Here is a 17866-nt window from a genome sequence, read left to right on the forward strand (position 1 = left end):
GTCTCAAGGAAGAGCCTGTGCTGGACCAGGGCTCGTGGAATCCAGGCCCTTCCTGAACTGGCCTTGGGATTTCCAGGTTGTTGGAGGGGTGGGGTGGGGTGGTGGTAGTCTGGAAGGTTCTGGTAGATGAGGCAGAACCATAATCCAGTCCCAGTGGCCAACCTCAGACAAGTGGGCCTCCCAGGAGGGACAGGCACAGAGGTTGGGCAGCTCTGTTGTTTAGTCACAAAGGAAGGGCTGTGGAGACTCAACCAAAGGTTTGTAGTCAAAAGGATCTGACAGCTGCTGTCAGCACAGCCTTATGCGAGACCGCTGATGGCTTATGGATGAGAGTGGACATTCCAGGCCTACCTGCAGTCCATGGGGAGACCAGTTTATGGACTTGGTACAGAGTCAGCCTTGGGGTGTGGGATCACAGGGACACCTGGGGCCAGGGAGGAGGGGCTTCCCAGCCCTGTTCCTGTGTGGGACCCACTGCAGGGTGAGGTTTCTGGGTCTCCCTCTACGTGGTATCACTCTCCAGTCCCCGTTCTGCTTGGGGGACAATTTGGATTCACCACCTGCAAATGCTTCTTAGTCCACTCTGTCCCCAGGTGGACAAGGAAGCCAGAGGAAACAAGTGGGAATTTTTGACTCTGGAATTTTTTTTTAAGTTTTATTTTTTATTTATTTGAAAGTCAGAGGCAAAATAGGAGAGACAGAGAGAGAGAGGTCTTCCATCTGCTGGTTTACTCCCCAGATGGCTGCAATGGCCGGAGCTGCGCTGATTTGAAGCAAGGAGCCAGGAGCTTCTTCCAGATCTCCCACGTGGGTGCAGGGACTGAAGCACTTGGGCCATCCTCCACTGCTTTCCCAGGCCACAGCAGAGAGCTGGATGGGGAGTGGAGCAGCTGGGACTCAAACCAGCACCCACATGGGATGCCGGAAATGAAGGCAGTGGCTTTACCCAATATGCCACAGGCTGGCCCCAGCCTTGTGATGTTTCCCAGTGTGTGTCCAACTGGCCTGTGTGGCATGGGCTGGTGAGGGAGGCCAGGCATGAAGGGTGAGGTGACCTGCTCCTGCTCAGTCCTATTGGACCTTGGTGCTTCTCTGTTATCTCAGTTTCCCTCTTGAGACTCGGCCATGAGTGAGGCCCGAGGTGGGCTCCCCGTACCCAACTGCCATCAGAGGGACTCCCTGAGAATGTTGCTGCGTCCCAGTAGAGGTAGGGACCAACCTGGAAGGCATGGGGGCTCCCACTTGGGGCCCTGTGTAGGATGTGCCTAATTGCATTTTTTGAGTTTTATTTCTACACACATTCATATGTAAGTCAGAATGAGAGATTTTTCCATCTGCTAGCACACTCCTGAGATGAACAAAAGAGCCAGCTCTGGGCCAGGCTGAAGCCAGAAGTTAGGAACTCCATCCAGGTCTCCCACATGGGTATGCGAAGCCTAAGCATTTGGGCCTTCATCCGTTGCCCTCCCTGACACATTATCATGAAGCTGGATCAGAAGCAGTCAGGACTTGAGGTGCCACACTCCTATAGTATGGTGGCATGGCAAGGCACAACACCAGCCCTGAATCCCTCTCTGGCCAGCCTGGGAGGCCTTGGCAGGTCGACCCCTGTCCACTGCCTCTCCTGGGCCCAGTTTATCAGGCTCTTGCTTGAAGAGGTTCTTACATCCTAAACAGCGTCAAAGAAAGAGGCCAGCAGAAGGCGCCCCTGAGCCAGCTGGAACCCTGGATGGAGTCCTGATGTTGGGCTATGGCCCCAGAACTCCTAGGAGGTCAGCTGGAAGGAAGGAAGCAGTCCAGGCTGGGTAGAGATGCCTGGGGAGGGTGCTGTCCTGCAGGTTTTACACATGCCTGGAGCGTGGTCGCCAAATGCCCCTTTCACCAGTTTTTCAAAGTCACTGCCATGGTTGGAATGTTGGTGTTTCCACCAGTCAGTAGGGTGGAGCTTAATGCCCTGCCTGGGAGTATTAAGAGGTGAGGCCTCAGGAAGAGACTGAATCATGAGAGCTGTGCCCTGGTGAATGGGGTTAGTGCCCTTATAAGAACATTTATATTCAAGGTCACTATTGATAAGTAACAACGTGGCCCTGCTGCTTTTCCATAAATATTCCTATTGTTTACTTTGGATTTCTTTTGCACTTCTACTGATGGATTTTCTGTCTTCTCATTCTTTCATAGTGATGCCATGTTTCTGTGCTTATGTGTAGCACCTCCTTAAGCATCTTTTGTAAGGCTGAATGAGTGGTGACACATTCTTTCAATTTGTTTCTTACAGAAGGTTTTATTTCATCTTCATTCATAAATGAATGCCTTGCCAGCTACAGTATTCTGGGTTGACAGATTTTTTTCTTTTAAGACTTGGAATATATCTTGCCATTGTCTTCTAGCCTGTAGGGTTTCTGATGAGAAGTCAGCTGTGAGTCCAGTTGGAGACCTCTGAAAGTAATTTGGTGTTTCTCTCATGCACATTTAGAATCTTTCCTTTCTGTTTTACTGTGGAGAGTTTGACCAGAATGTGTCATGGTGGAGATCTTTTCTGTTCATGTCTATTAGGAGTTCCTTGTGCTTCCTCTACTTGGACATTCTTTTCCTTCTTCAAATTGGGGAAGATTTCTGTAATTATTTCACTAAATAGGCCTTCCAGTCTGTGTTCTCTCTTTTCATGCCTTTGAGATCTCCTAAGACGCATATGTTGGGTTGTTTGATGGTATCCCATAGATCTCCAACACTGATTTTAAGTTTTCTATTTTCTTCTTGTATTTTTTGGTCTGATTATAGGATTTCCAAAGGTTTAGGTTCTAATTCTGATATTCTTTCTTCTGCCTCACAAGTCTGCTGTTAAGGCTTTCCACTTAACTTATTATTGATCTATTGAGTTTTTGTTCTAATATTTCATTTTGATTTCAAAATCTCATTTTCATGAGAAATAAATTTTATTCATGTCACATATGGTTTTCTTGAGTTCATGACTTTGCTTCTGATTGCTTTTGAGTAATCCCAGGATCAACTTTTTGAATTCCATTTCTGTCATTTCCTCAATCTCTTCATCTTTGCATTCTAATCTTGAAATGTTGTTAGGTTCCTTTGTGGGGCTCATGGAGTCTTCCTTTTTTTGTTTCTTGAATTTCTGCTTTTATTTTTAGGCATTTGTAGAATTAATTGGGTTTTTCCCATCTGATGGCTTTTATCTTTGAGCTGCACCTCTGTGGCTTAGTGGAATGTCTGGGCTTTCAGCGAATACCAAGAGATGTGTGGTGGGTGTGTCCAGGGAGCTCTGGTCAGTGCTCCAGTGTGAATTGAATATCCAGGGTAACACCCAAGTTGGGAATGGTAGCTCACGTCTTATCAACAGAAGGGAGGGATGGTCACATGTCACATGTGTTGGTGTGATCACTCAATCACCTCCTCTTATTTGAGCTGAGCACTGCCCGGGTGTTAGTCCCCAGTGCGTTCAACACTTACCCATGCAAATGATCTGCACAGTCCTCTCTGTGCACAGGGTTCCAGCTGCAGTGAGCTGCCCTGGCAACCAAGGAGTTCCAAGACTGTGGCTCTGCACCCAGAGCTTACCCTGCCAAATCCTACATACTCACAGTGGTTTCACAGTCATGGCACCTAAGGCTCCCACAGTCATGGTGTGCAAGAGAGTCCACTCTGCCCACTAGCCTGTCATGTCCTCAGAAAGACTGAGGGGTTTCCAGATCTGCCGACCATGTGTGCTTCACCCCATCAGATGAGCTCAATTCACCCAGCTAGACTCAGAGTCATTGGGTGTGTGGCTTTTTCCCCCTGGTAAAATCCCTGGATCACAAGTGTGTACAATACCCACTGGCTACAGCCCTGCTCCTTTCAGAACTGAGCTGGGCAGGGTGGGTACAGGAGTCCATGAGGGCAGCACTTCCCTCCAGTGGGGCTGGCTCCCCATCTCCGCCCATTGCCAAGTGGGTGCAATGGGGCCAGTGTTGTTGCCCCAATGACGAGGTGTGGATAGATCCCACCAGTTGTCTCAAACTGCTTTGGTTGCCCCTGCCGACAGCCCCCGCTAGCTGCTGTGTGTGCACAGAAGAGCTGGAGCAGCTGCTACGTGCTTATGTCTGAAATGGCACCACTTTCTCACAGCGAGCCACAGGGCACTGGTGTGGATGCGGAAGAAAGTAGGAGAGATGGCACCGTGTGTTTATCCAGATGATCAGTTGCCCAGCTCCCATGAGGGTTCCAGGCTGGACTCAAACATGGTGCAGACTCCTAGGCTCTCCCTCTGGCTGGATCAACAGTGGCATGGGCTGGTGCAGCCTGACCTCTGCTTGCTCACCAGAGTGGGCTGCTGTTCCACTCAAGACAGATCTGGGAGGCTGCCTTCTCCACTTTTATTTTTTTTTTTCTGCTAAATTCACAGAGCCTCAAGCAGGGCTCCTTGTCACTATTTGATCATCTTGCCCCCGCCTCTTATTAATCATGTTCTATATGTAAAGCTAAAAAATGAAACTATTTGGTTTCATTGGAAAAGAAAAAATATTTACTTCTCCCAAGTAATCAAAACTCAATAAAGAGAGCAGAAAATACATAAACCTTCCCCCAAGACACATAAAGTCTTGCTAACAAAGGTCAGTTGCAAAATTGATGTGAGTGCTCTCTTATCTAGAAGCCAACTAAACAGAGCTCTTAAGGATTTTTTTAGCATCTTAGACATAGCATACATCATGCAGGCACACGTAATACATATACAACACATATCCTGAGATAGAACAATAAAGCAATTACTGCACCAGCTTTTTAAATCATGAACTGCATTTAAGAATTATCACTGGGGCCAGCGCTATTACATAGCAGGTGCCTGCAGTGCCCACATCCCATAGAGGCACCAGTTCAAGTCCCGGCTGATGTGCTTCCAATCCAGTTCCCTGCTAATGTTCCTGAGAAAGCAGAGGAAGTTGGCCCAAGTGCTTGGGCCCCTGCACCCACATGGGGGACCCAGAAGAACCTCCTGGCTCCTGGCTTCCAATAGCTAAATCCAAATGGCTCAAAACCCAAATGGCAGACACAGAGGATTCCTGGTGTGCACTCAATTCAAACTGTGCAGGCTCAGAGCTCATCAACTACCCATGCAGTACTGCTTGCTCATAGCAACAAACAGTTTATAGGTAGCTGATTCAGCAACTGGGAAGAGACCCTGAACATAAGGGCTCTTGGTCACTGCCAAGATGTCCAGAGAGTCTAACCGTGGGGTCAGCTCACCAGCGGCAGCTCTGGGGTGGGGGTACCAGCATCCATTTCCCCTCCCTATGAACATGAGAGGGTTAGGCCACTTGAAGAATACACTCCAGACTTCCAGGCGGGCTTGCCCAATTTATGACCAGATCAGATAACCAGGCCCTTGCTTCTGGCCACTGGACTGCCCACTGAGCAGAGATGAGTTAGTGAGAGGCAAAGATTTATTTCAGGAAGCTGTTAGTCCTGGGGAAAGCACACATTTGGATCTAGAGATCAATCTTTCCCCAACATGGCCGGATTCTTGAAATAAACTCTTTCCTCTCACCCACTCTTGTCTCTGCTCAGGTGGCTATCCAGTGGCAAGCAGCAAGTTGATCTGGTGACGGTACTTCAGAGCGTGGGAACTGAATCCAATGATGGTGTTTAGGGAGCATGCCTAGGGCCTGGGATACTGGCTGCTTTGTTTCCCATAGATCACCCTCCCAATGTTCCAAGGAAAGCAGCCCAAAGTGGCCCAAGTGCTCCAGGCTCTGCTACGCACAGGGGAGACCTGGAGACAGTTCCAGGCTCCTGGCTTCCACCTGGTCTAGCCCTGGGGGTACTAGCCATTTGGAAAGTGAACCAGTGTGAATGATCTCTCTCTCTCTCTCTCTCTCTCTCCCTCTCTCTCTCTCTCTCACCACACTTCCTGCAACTCTGCCTTTCAAAGGTACACTAATCCATTGTTGGTGGGCATGCAAACTCGTAAATCCACTATGGAAGTCAGTTTGGAGATTCCTCAGAAACCTGAATAAAACTCTACCATACAACCCAGCCATGCCACTCTTTGGAATTTACCCAACGGAAATTAAATTGGCAAATAAAAGAGCTATCTGCACCTCAATGTTTATTGCAGCTCGATTCACAATAGCTAAGACATGGAATCAACCTAAAGGTCCATCAGCAAAAGATTGGATAAAGAAATTATGGGACATGTACTCTATAGAATACTATACAGCAATAAAGAATGCAATCTGGTCATTTGCAACAAAGTGGAGGAATCTGGAAAACATCATGCTGAATGAAATAAGCCAGTCCCAAAGGAACAAATATCATGTTTTCCCTGATCAGTGACAACTAACCAAGCACCTAAAAGGAAACCTGTTGAAGTGAAATGGTCACTAGGAGAAACAATGTCTTGATCAGCTCTTGTCCTGACTGTCCAGGAACAACTTACTATTTTATTCCTTTTAGTATTTTTTGATCTACTTAATGCCATTGGTTGAACTCTTTAATTAACACACAATTATTCTTAGGTATTTAAATCTAACTGAAAAGTGATCCCTGTTAAATATAATAGTAGGGAAAGATGGCGGAATAGTGTGGGCGCACACCGATAGGCCGGGAAAATTTAGTTTAATAAAAGTGGATATACGGTAGCCTCAGAAAAAGGATCAGGAAAAAATTGCAGAGGAAAACTCTTCTGGATCTAGTGGCTGTGACTCGGAGGACCTACTGGGAGAGCAAGGTCGCCCACTGCGTGGAAGCTGAGCCATGGGAGCCACAGGGTCTGCGCACCAGTGCGGGAAGGGGAGTGGATGTGACACAGACGACCAGCGGGGAGAGCAGGGATGCCCAGGGCTCTGAGTCCACACATCAGTGCTGGAAGGGGAGGTGAGCTCAGTAACCTGAGACATTGGCGGGGAAATGGTGGACAGAATCTAGAGGGAAGTGGGCTTTGAGGCGGGAAAGTTCACCAGACTGACTACAGGAGAGAAGAAAAAAAACAAGGGTTGGGGGGTGGGGTACTGGTACAGGCAAGTTTCTCTCTCCACCAACCTTGCAAAGGCAAGCAAGAGACAAAGAGCAGGCCCCCTCTCTGGATTTACATAACAACAGGGGAGAGCTAAGGAACTGAGGCTTAACAATTCAGTAGCCTAGGCAACCCAGTGGGAGTCCGCAGGAGAAACAGAGCCTGCACAGACTCTTTGGGTAGAAGCCAGAGATCGGAAGCTAAATACCATCAATTCTGCTCAGCCATGCGGTATTACTTAACTCCTGAATAAATAAATAAATAAAAGAGAGAGATTTACCACGCATAACTTGAGGGTGTCACCTTTGCACATCCGTAACCCAGAAGAACCAAGCAGAGCTCTCAGGCCACACCCATCTCAAGCCTCCAAGGCTCCTCCAATAGCAGACAGTCCACTTAACACAGGCATAGTATAAAAAAAAACTCACAGTGAGGGAAGAAGAATTAACAATGCCAAGCAACAAACACAAAAATCGAGGGAACAAGATCAACGATGACACTACAACGCCTCCAAATAAACAAAACACCCCAAGCCAAGATGATGAAGATGATGAGATAGAAGAAATGCAGGATACGGATTTCAAAAAATTTATGATAAGAACATTTAGAAGTTTTCAAAAGCAAATCCTTGAACTACAGAAATCCTTATTGGACAAGATCGAAAATCTCTCTCGTGAAAATGAAATTTTAAGGAAGAATCAAAATGAAATGCAGAAACTAGTAGAACAGGAAAGTGTGATAGTGAAGAGAAATCAAAATGAAAGGAAGAGCTCAATAGATCAAATGACAAACACATTAGAAAGTCTAAAAAACAGAGTCAGTGAAACAGAAGAGAGAATATCAGACTTAAAGCCAGAGCACAGGAAAACATACATGTGGGGAGCAACTGAGACTAGGCTAAGTTACTGGAATTAAGATCTATTCTATGCATCTGCTCTCCCACGATATAGCGCTGGGGAGGAGTAAACTTCTACGCAGCTGCCTCTCACCAACTTGACAAACTGTGGGAGCTGATCCTGCTCCTGATTGGAGGAGAGCAGCGTGCTCAGCGTGTGGGTAGCAGAGCACGGATTGGTGGAGAGGACTATATAGGAGGAGAGAGACGGCATGGTGGTGTGGGTTGGTTGGAGAGTGCGGTGGAGAGTTTGCGGGGAAGTTCGTTGCTTTGTTCTTTCTCATTTCTCTCTACTCATTCTTGCTTTGGGAGTTCGCTGTTTGCTTATTCTTACTTTACTATAGAAAAGACTTGTAAAAAAGGGGAACAACAAGCGTCCGGTCCGGTGCAGCTCCTCCACGTGTGGAGGAGCAGAAAATGGTGCCGTGACTCGGATAGGAAACCTAGGAGGGAAGAAATGGGAAGAAGTGGGAAAATACCGGAGAGAGAGATTAGCAAAGAGCCTGGGGGAAAGCCGGACGGAAAAAGTGCCGGTGAGAAGCTAGTTAGAACCTAGGAAAAAAGCCGCGGGGGAAGAAAAATAGAAGCTAGGAAAGAGGTATTTACTGGGAACGCCTGGGAGACTCAGTCTTCCACTACGTCCACCGCTCCAACATGTCACGGACGGTACAGACAATGGAGTTCTTTGGCTACTCCTTGCCCACTGGCTACGTCTTCTTCCTCATGCTGGGCACCATCCTCTATTTCTCCCTAAAGATCATCCGTTATGGGCTGAATGCGGTTTCTCTCTCTCTCTCTCCCTACTCCCCACTTCCTCACAGCTTTTCTTTTTAACTTTTATTTAATGAATATAAATTTCCAAAGTACGATTTATGGATTACAATGGCTTCCCCCCCATACTGTCCCTCCCACCCACAACCCTCCCCTTTCCCACTCCCTCTCCCCTTCCATTCACATCAAGATTCATTTTTGATTCTCTTAATATACAGAAGATCAGCTTAGTATACATTAAGTAAGGATTTCAACAGTTTGCTCCCACACAGAAACATAAAGTGAAAAATAATAGATGATTTTTTTAAATGATGATGAAATCAGATCAGACCTATTGTCATGTTTAATCCCAGTGAGAGTCAAGTTGGGAGTTAATAATTTCTTTTTTTTTTTTACATAGGATCAGTTTAGTATGCATTAAGTAAAGATTTCAACAGTTTGCACCCCCATAGAAACACAAAGTGAAATATATTGTTTGAGTACTCGTTATAGCATTAAATCTCAATGCACAGCACATTAAGGACAGAGATCCTACATGAGGAGTAAGTGCACAGTGACTCCTGTTGTTGACTTTACAAATTGACACTCCTGTCTATGGCATCAGTAATCTCCCTATGCTCCAGTCATGAGTTTCCAAGGCTATGGAAGCCCTCTGAGTTCTCCAATTCTTATCTTGTTTAGACAAGGTCATAGTCAAAGTGGAGGTTCTCTCCTCCCTTCAGAGAAAGGTACCTCCTTCTTTGAAGACCTGTTCTTTCCACTGGGATCTCACTCACAGAGATCTTTTTGCCAGAGTGTCTTGGCTTTCCATGACTGAAATGCTCTCATGGGCTTTTCAGCCAGATCCGAATGCCTTTAGGGCTGATTCTGAGGACAGAGTGCTGTTTAGGACATCTGCCATTCTATGAGTCTGCTGAATATCTCACTTCCCATGTTGGATCACTCTCCCCTTTATTTATTCTACCGGTTAGTGTTAGCAGGTACTAGACATGTTTATGTGCTCCCTTTGACTCTTAGTCCTTTCATTATGATCAATTGTGAACTGAAATTGATCACTTGGAATAGTGAGATGGCATTGGTACATGCCACTTGATGGGATTGAATTGGAGTCCCCTGGTATGTTTCTAACTCTACCATTTGGGGAAAGTCAGCTTGAGCATGTCCCAAATTGTACATCTCTTCCCTCTCTTATTCCCACTCTTATGTTTAACAGGGATCACACTTCAGTTAATTTTCAACACTTAAGAATAACTGTGTATTAATTACAGAATTAAACCAGTCATATTAAGTAGAACAGACAAAAAAAAAAACTAAGAGGGATAATGTATTAAGTTGTTCATTAACAGTCAAGGCTATGCTGATCAAGTCACTGTTTCTCATAGTGTCCATTTCACTTCAACAGGTTTCCTTTTTGGTGTTCAGTCAGTTGTCACCGATCAGGGAGAACATATGGTATTTGTCCCGTTGGGACTGGCTTATTTCACTCAGCATGATGTGTTCCAGATTCCTCCATTTTGTTGCAAATGACTGGATTTTGCTGTTTCTTACTGCGGTATAGTATTCTAAAGAGTACATATCCCATAATTTCTTTATCCAGTCTACCGTTGATGGGCATTTAGGTTGGTTCCAGGTCTTACCTATTGTGAATTGAGCTGCAATAAACATTAGGGTGCAGACCGCTTTTTTGTTTGCCAATTTAAATTCCTTTGGGTAAATTCCAAGGAGTGGGATGGCTGGGTCGAACGGTAGGGTTATCTTCAGGTTTCTGAGGAATCTCCAGACTGACTTCCATAGTGGCTTGACCAGTTTGCATTCCCACCAACAGTGGATTAGTGTCCCTTTTTCCCCACATCCTCGCCAGCATCTGTTGTTGGTAGATTTCTGTATGTGAGCCATTCTAACCGGGGTGAGGTGAAACCTCATCGTGGTATTGATTTGCATTTCCCTGATTGCTAATGATCTTGAACATTTTTTCATGTGCCTGTTGGCCATTTGGATTTCCTCTTTTGAAAAATGTCTATTGAGGTCCTTGGCCCATCTCTTAAGTGGGTTGTTTGTTTTGTTGTTGTGGAGTTTCTTGATCTCTTTGTAGATTCTGGTTATTAACCCTTTATCTGTTGCATAGTTTGCAAATATTTTTTCCCATTCTGTCGGTTGTCTCTTCACTCTCCTGACTGTTTCTTTTGCGGTACAGAAACTTCTCAATTTGATGCAATCCCAATAGTTGATTTTGGCTTTGACTGCCTGTGCCTCCCGGGTCTTTTCCAGAAATTCTTTGCCTGTGCCAATATCTTGAAGGGTTTCTCCAATGTTCTCTAGTAACTTGATGGTGTCAGGTCATAGATTTAGGTCTTTAATCCATGTTGAGTGAATTTTTGTGTAAGGTGTAAGGTAGGGGTCTTGCTTCATGATTCTGCACGTGGAAATTCAATTTTCCCAGCACCATTTATTGAATAGACTGTCCTTGCTCCAGGAATTAGTTTTAGATCCTTGATCAAATATAAGTTGGCTGTAGATGTTTGGGTTGATTTCTGGTGTTTCTATTCTGTTCCATTGGTCTATCCATCTGTTTCTCTACCAGTACCATGCTGTTTTGATTACAACTGCCCTGTAGTATGTCCTGAAGTCTGGTATTGAGATGCCTCCGGCTTTGTTTTTGTTGTACAAGATTGCTTTAGCTATTTGAGGTCTCTTGTGCCTCCATATAAATTTCAGCACCATTTTTTCCAGATCTGAGAAGAAAGTCTTCGGTATCTTGATTGGTATTGCATTGAATTTATATATTGCTTTTGGGAGAATGGACATTTTGATGATATTGATTCTTCCAATCCATGAGCATGGAAGATTTTTCCATTTCTTGGTATCCTCTTCTATTTCTTTCTTTAAGGTTTTGTAATTTTCATCGTAGAGATCTTTTTTTTTTTTTTTTTTTTTTTTTTTAACTTTTATTTAATGAATATACGTTTCCAAAGTACGAATAATGGATTACTATGGCTTCCCCCCCATACCGTCCCTCCCACCCACAACCCTCCCATTTCCCACTCCCTCTCCCCTTCCATTCACATCAAGATTCATTTTCGATTATCTTAATATACAGAAGATCAGCTTAGTATACATTAAGTAAGAATTTCAACAGTTTGCTCCCACACAGAAACATAAAGTGAAAAATAATAGATGATTTTTTTTAATGATGATGAAATCAGATCAGACCTATTGTCATGTTTAATCCCAGTGAGAGTCAAGTTGGGAGTTGATAGTTTCTTTTCTTTTCTTTTCTTTTTCTTTTTTTTTTTTTTTACAGAGGATCAGTTTAGTATGCATTAAGTAAAGATTTCAACAGTTTGCACCCCCATAGAAACACAAAGTGAAATATATTATTTGAGTACTCGTTATAGCATTAAATCTCAATGCACAGCACATTAAGGACAGAGATCCTACATGAGGAGTAAGTGCACAGTGACTCCTGTTGTTGACTTTACCAATTGACACTCCTGTCTATGGCATCAGTAATCTCCCTATGCTCCAGTCATGAGTTTCCAAGGCTATGGAAGCCCCTTGAGTTCTCCGACTCTTATCTTGTTTAGACAAGGTCATAGTCAAAGTGGAGGTTCTCTCCTCCCTTCAGAGAAAGGTACCTCCTTCTTTGAAGACCTGTTCTTTCCACTGAGATCTCACTCACAGAGATCTTTTTGCCAGAGTGTCTTGGCTTTCCATGCCTGAAATACTCTCATGGGCTTTTCAGCCAGATCTGAATGCCTTTAGGGCTGATTCTGAGGCCAGAGTGCTATTTAGGGCATCTGCCATTCTATGAGTCTGCTGAGTATCTCACTTCCCATGTTGGATCACTCTCCCCTTTATTTATTCTATCGGTTAGTGTTAGCAGGTACTAGACTTGCTTATGTGCTCCCTTTGACTCTTAGTCCTTTCATTATGATCAATTGCGAACTGAAATCGATCACTTGGACTAGTGAGATGGCATTGGTACATGCCACCTTGATGGGATTAAATTGGAGTCCCCTGGTATGTTTCTAACTCTACCATTTGGGGCAAGTCAGCTTGAGCATGTCCCAAATTATATATCTCTTCCCTCTCTTATTCCCACTCTTATGTTTAACAGCGATCACATTTCAGTTAAATTTCAACACTTAAGAATAACTGTGTATTAATTACAGAATTAAATCAGTCATATTAAGTAGAACAGACAAAAAAACTACTAAGAGGGATAATGTATTAAGTTGTTCATTAACAGTCAGGGCTATGCTGATCAAGTCACCGTTTCCCATAGTGTCCCTTTCACTTCAACAAGTTTCCTTTTTGGTGTTCAGTCAGTTGTCACCGATCAGGGAGAACATATGGTATTTGTCCCTTTGGGACTGGCTTATTTCACTCAGCATGATGTGTTCCAGATTCCTCCATTTTGTTGCAAATGACTGGATTTCGTTGTTTCTTACTGCAGTATAGTATTCTAAAGAGTACATATCCCATAATTTCTTTATCCAGTCTACCGTTGATGGGCATTTAGGTTGGTTCCAGGTCTTAGCTATTGTGAATTGTGCTGCAATAAACATTAGGCTGCAGACCGCTTTTTTGTTTGCCAATTTAAATTCCTTTGGGTAAATTCCAAGGAGTGGGATGGCTGGGTCGAACGGTAGGGTTATCTTCAGGTTTCTGAGGAATCTCCAGACTGACTTCCATAGTGGCTTGACCAGTTTGCATTCCCACCAACAGTGGGTTAGTGTCCCTTTTTCCCCACATCCTCGCCAGCATCTGTTGTTGGTAGATTTCTGAATGTGAGCCATTCTAACCGGGGTGAGGTGGAACCTCATTGTGGTTTTGATTTGCATTTCTCTGATTGCTAATGACCTTGAACATTTTTTCATGTGCCTGTTGGCCATTTGGATTTCCTCTTTGGAAAAATGTCTATTGAGGTCCTTGGCCCATCTCTTAATTGGGTTGTTGGTTTTGTTTTTGTGGAGTTTCTTGATCTCTTTGTAGATTCTGGTTATTAACCCTTTATCTGTTGCATAGTTTGCAAATATTTTTTCCCATTCTGTCGGTTGTCTCTTCACTCTCCTGACTGTTTCTTTTGCAGTACAGAAACTTCTCAATTTGATGCAATCCCAATAGTTAATTTTGGCTTTGACTGCCTGTGCCTCCCGGGTCTTTTCCAGAAACTCTTTGCCTGTGCCAATATCTTGAAGGGTTTCTCCAATGTTCTCTAGTAACTTGATGGTGTCAGGTCGTAGATTTAGGTCTTTAATCCATGTTGAGTGGATTTTTGTGTAAGGTGTAAGGTAGGGGTCTTGCTTCATGATTCTGCACGTGGAAATCCAATTTTCCCAGCACCATTTATTGAATAGACTGTCCTTGCTCAAGGAATTAGTTTTAGATCCTTGATCAAATATAAGTTGGCTGTAGATGTTTGGGTTGATTTCTGGTATTTCAATTCTGTTCCATTGGTCTATCCTTCTGTTTCTGTACCAGTACCATGCTGTTTTGATTACAACTGCCCTGTAGTATGTCCTGAAATCTGGTATTGTGATGCCTCCGGCTTTGTTTTTGTTGTACAAGATTGCTTTAGCTATTCGAGGTCTCTTGTGCCTCCATATAAATTTCAGCACCAATTTTTCCAGATCTGAGAAGAAGGTCTTCGGTATCTTGATTGGTATTGCATTGAATCTATAAATTGCTTTTGGGAGAATGGACATTTTGATGATATTGATTCTTCCAATCCATGAGCATGGAAGATTTTTCCATTTCTTGGTATCCTCTTCTATTTCTTTCTTTAAGGTTTTGTAATTTTCATCATAGAGATCTTTAACGTCGTTGGTTAAGTTTATTCCAAGGTATTTGATTGTTTTTGTAGCTATTGTGAATGGGATTGATCTTAGAAGTTCTTCCTCAGCCATGGCATTGTCTGTGTATACAAAGGCTGTTGATTTTTGTGCATTGATTTTATACCCTGCTACTTTGCCAAACTCTTCTATGAGTTCCAATAGTCTCTTAGTAGAGTTCTTTGGGTCCCCTAAATAAAGAATCATGTCATCTGCAAAGAGGGATAGTTTGAGTTCTTCCTTCCCAATTTGTATCCCTTTAAATTCTTTTTCTTGCCTAATAGCTCTGGCTAGAACCTCCAGAACTATATTGAATAGCAGTGGTGAGAGTGGACATCCCTGTCTGGTACCAGATCTCAGTGGAAATGCTTCCAACTTTTCCCCATTCAATAGGATGTTGGCTGTGGGTTTTTCATAGATTGCTTTGATTGTATTGAGGAATGTTCCTTCCAAACCCAGTTTGCTTAGAGTTTTCATCATGAACGGGTGTTGTACTTTATCAAATGCTTTCTCGGCATCTATTGAGATAATCATATGGTTTTTCTTCTGCAGTCTGTTAATGTGGTGTATCACATTCATTGTCTTGCGCACGTTAAACCATCCCTGCATACCAGGGATGAATCCCACTTGGTCTGGGTGGATGATCTTTCTGATGTGTTGTTGCATTCTATTGGCGAGAATTTTATTGAGGATTTTTGCATCTATGTTCATCAGGGATATTGGTCTGTAATTCTCTTTCAGTGCTGCATCTTTTTCCGGCTTAGGAATTAAGGTGATGCTGGCTTCATAGAAAGAATTTGGGAGGATTCCCTCTTCTTCGATTGTTCTGAATAGTTTGAGAAGAATTGGAGTTAGTTCTTCTTTAAATGTCTGGTAGAATTCAGCAGTGAATCCATCTGGTCCTGGGCTTTTCTTTGTTGGGAGGGCCTTTATTACTGTTTCAATTTCTGTCTCAGTTATGGGTCTGTTTAGGTTTTCGATGTCTTCCTGGTTCAATTTAGGTAGGTTGCATGTGTCCAGGAATCTATCCATTTCTGATAGGTTTCCCTGTTTGCTGGCATACAAGTCCTTGTAGTAATTTCTGATGATTCTTTTTATTTCTGTGGTGTCTGTTGTTACATTTCCTTTTTCATCTCTGATTTTATTGATTTGGGTCTTTTCTCTTCTTTTTTTAGTTAGTTGGGCCAATGGGGTGTCAATTTTGTTTATTTTTTCAAAAAACCAGCTCCTCGTTTGGCTGATTTTTTGTAATTTTTTTTTATTCAATCCTGTTGATTTCTTCTCTGATTTTAATTATTTCTCTTCTCCTACTAGATTTGGGTCTGGTTTGCTGTAGGTTTTCTAGATCCTTGAGGTGAATTGAAAGCTCATCTATTTGGTGCCTTTCCAATTTCTTGATGTAGGCACCTATTGATATAAACTTTCCTCTTAACACTGTTTTTGCTGCATCCCATAAGTTTTGGTATGTTGTGTTGTTATCCTCATTTACTTCCAGAAAGTTTTTTATTTCTCTTTTGATTTCTTGAATGACCCAGTGTTCATTCATGAGCATGTTGTTCAATCTCCATGTGTCTGCGTATGCTCTAGGGATTCCTGAGTTACTAATTTCCAACTTCATTCCTTTATGGTCTGAGAAGCTTCATGGTATGATTCTAATTCTTTTGAATTTGCTGAGACTTGCTTTATGGCCTAGTATGTGGTCAATCCTAGAGAAGGTTCCATGTACTGCTGAGAAGAATGTAAAATCTTTAGCTGTAGGATTGAAAGTTCTGTAGATATCTGTTAGATCCATTTGGGCAATAGTGTCGTTTAAATCTACTGTATCCTTGTTGATCTTCTGTCTGGATGATCTGTCTATTTCTGAGAGTGGAGTATTGAAGTCCCCCAGTACTATTGTATTGGAATCTAAGTCTCCCTTTAAGTCCGTTAACAAATCTTTTAGATAAACTGGTGCCCTGTAGTTAGGTGCATATACATTTATAATAGTTATATCTTCCTGTTGAATTGATCCCTTAATCATTATGTAGTGTCCCTCTTTGACTCTCTTAATGGTTTTTGTGGTAAAGTTTATGATGTCTGATATTAAGATGGCTATGCCCACTCTTTTTTCATTTCTGTTGGCATGGTATATCTTTTTCCAGCCTTTCACTTTCAGTCTGTATGGATCTTTTTTGGAAAGATGTGTTTCTTGTAAGCAGCAAATAGATGGGTTTTGTTCCTTAACCCAATCAGCCAATCGGTGTCTTTTAACTGGACAGTTCAGGCCATTAACATTCAATGTGACTAATGATAAGTGGTAACTTTGCCCTGCCATTTGCCAAAGATAAGTTCTAATATATGCTTTGAATTCCCTGTGATCTTTTGCTGTGAGGTTTCCTTCCTTGGTTTCCTTCCTTTACCTTCTTTCATATTGATGACTGTGTTTCTGTGTTTCTGTGTGTAACACATCTTTAAGCATCTTTTGCAGGGCTCACAGCTTTTCTTCTAAGTGAGGGAAATGAGGGGGGAGGAAATTTCATGCATTCGTAAGAGCAGTCGTAGAGACGGCCCCCTGGTTTCTACAGCAGTGGAGGCAGGTGGGACAGCAATTACGCACAGCTGGGGAATTGATAGAAGTGCTGAAGCTGTGGCAACTCATTGATCAGGTGCTTCAGGACCCCATGGAAGGGATCGAGTTGTTGCTTAATGAGGGGAGTGAATTGCAGGAAGAATTATGGCAGGGCAGCCAGGAGAGCAGCTATTGTAACGAACAGGTGAGAAGAAAATCAAAGAAGGATTTAGAGAGCCAGGAAGCTTACAGGGGGGAGGAGGAAGCTGAAGAGGGAACCTCGCCCCTGAGAGAGATGCCAAGAATATATCCTGGCCCTACAAGGCTGGCAAATTCAACCATAAAGGATGAATCACCACCCCGGTATCGCCCATTGGTACTACCAAAGTTTCCTCCTGTAAAGAAAAGCCCTTTTTTTCCACATGAGATTGAAGAAGAGTGGGAGGAGGAAGAAGGAGAGATGGAGGGAGTAGGTATGCAGGAGGAGATAGAAAGGCCAAGAACCGAAAGCAAGCAAAGGGGAGCTGTTTATAGAAAACCTGCTTGGGAGCAGTACCAGGAACCAGGCCAGGTGTTTCCTGTAATTCAGGATCAGCAGGGAAACAGGGGTTGGATGCCTCTTGATCACAAATTACTTAAAGAATTGCAGCAATCAGTGCAATTGTATGGCCCCCATGCAAGTTTTACACAGGCAATCCTTGATAACATTGAACAGCAAGGCCTAATACCCGAGGATTGGAGAAACTTAGTAAAGGCGGTGTTGGGTGGGGGTGACTTCCTCTTATGGTTAGCTGCTTATAGAGAATTTGCTCGAG

This window comes from Oryctolagus cuniculus, chromosome 16 (assembly GCF_964237555.1).
Source record: "Oryctolagus cuniculus chromosome 16, mOryCun1.1, whole genome shotgun sequence".
NCBI classification, from domain to species: Eukaryota; Metazoa; Chordata; class Mammalia; order Lagomorpha; family Leporidae; genus Oryctolagus; species Oryctolagus cuniculus.